Here is a 1,226-nt window from a genome sequence, read left to right as displayed (position 1 = left end):
AATATGCAGACTATGTTAAGAACTTACTAGCTAAAACTGAATTAAATGTGAAAGTAAGAGGTTGCAGGATACGTCTCAAAAACAAGCTAGTTAACATTGAATAAAAAACGTGAAAGGAAAACAACGCATGCTTTGTTGGGGAACTTACTAGCGACAACTGAATCAAATATAAAAGACAAAGGAGGCAGGCTATGCTAGGAAACTTACTGGCTATAACTGAATGAAATATGAAATAACGCAGGATACGTTTCTAACACAAACTGACTTGAGTTGATCAATACACGAAAAGAAGCAGGATATGTTGGAATATCGACTAGCTCTTACAGAATTAAGTATAAAAGAAGTATGATGCAGGATATAGAGGTAAGATCGGGCCAAAAAAAAGCACCCGAGCCCGACGCAGGCCCGAGGGGGATTAAACCCGACCCGGACCGAGCCCGACTAATTAACTGGATTTGCTGGCCGGGCCCGGAAGGGGCCCGAAATTACATATTTTATTTATAAGGAGGGGTGATTTATGATAACAAATTAAACTCTGCCTTTTGTTACAACATCTGGGGGTTTTTAAGGGTTATTGTTCTATCTTCGTTATTCATTATCCATTATCCGTTATCGGTCAGTTCATAATACGCTACAAAGCCTAGGAGCCGGGACACTTACTCTCAGCCAAAAGGCCAAGTTAAGGTCCTATCCCTAAAGCCTTGCTGTGATCATTGCGAATGCACCGTTCCCGGAGGTACTGCAATACCGGGCCGATGCGTGGAGTGGACAGAGCAAGCTCTTATTCCATCTCCGGATTGCAAAAATCAACTTAGCCAAAGGCCAAGCTACAGACACTGTCCACGAGCGCAACAAGTTGCACAATTACAACATCTAGGCCTAAGTTAAATAAAACTGTATAAACATTTACATCTTTTATATTTCTGTGTCTGCACTGCAGATGTTACATTAAGCTACAATCTGTCATTGACGTTTTTTTTTTTTTTTTGAGGTAGCGAAAACATTTAAGGGCGTCCGTCATTTTGACGACTTGATCATTGGGCCATAATCCACAGCAGCAGTAGTAGTACGTCCTTAAGATTTTAGCGCAGCACTATCATTGAGGGGGTGTTGACGTGTTGTGCCCTTTTCCAACTCCTATGCAAATTCCCCCCCCCCTGATCGTATTCTATATAAAACGCTTATTAAAACAACAAAGCGAGCTAATTATAATAATTGGGAGATCC

At 41.2% G+C, this 1,226-nt stretch overlaps 1 pseudogene; it reads right to left on the bottom strand.

The window, feature by feature from the left end:
• Positions 1 to 714: 714 nt before the first annotated feature.
• On the bottom strand, positions 715 to 831 carry LOC148370716 (U2 spliceosomal RNA; annotated as a pseudogene).
• Between the last annotated feature and the right edge of the window lie 395 nt (positions 832 to 1,226).

Source organism: Urocampus carinirostris, chromosome 2 (assembly GCF_059441175.1).
Source record: "Urocampus carinirostris isolate Australia breed hairy pipefish chromosome 2, RoL_Ucar_1.0, whole genome shotgun sequence".
Lineage (NCBI taxonomy): Eukaryota > Metazoa > Chordata > Actinopteri > Syngnathiformes > Syngnathidae > Urocampus > Urocampus carinirostris.
This window is presented reverse-complemented; position numbering and strand designations above follow the sequence as displayed.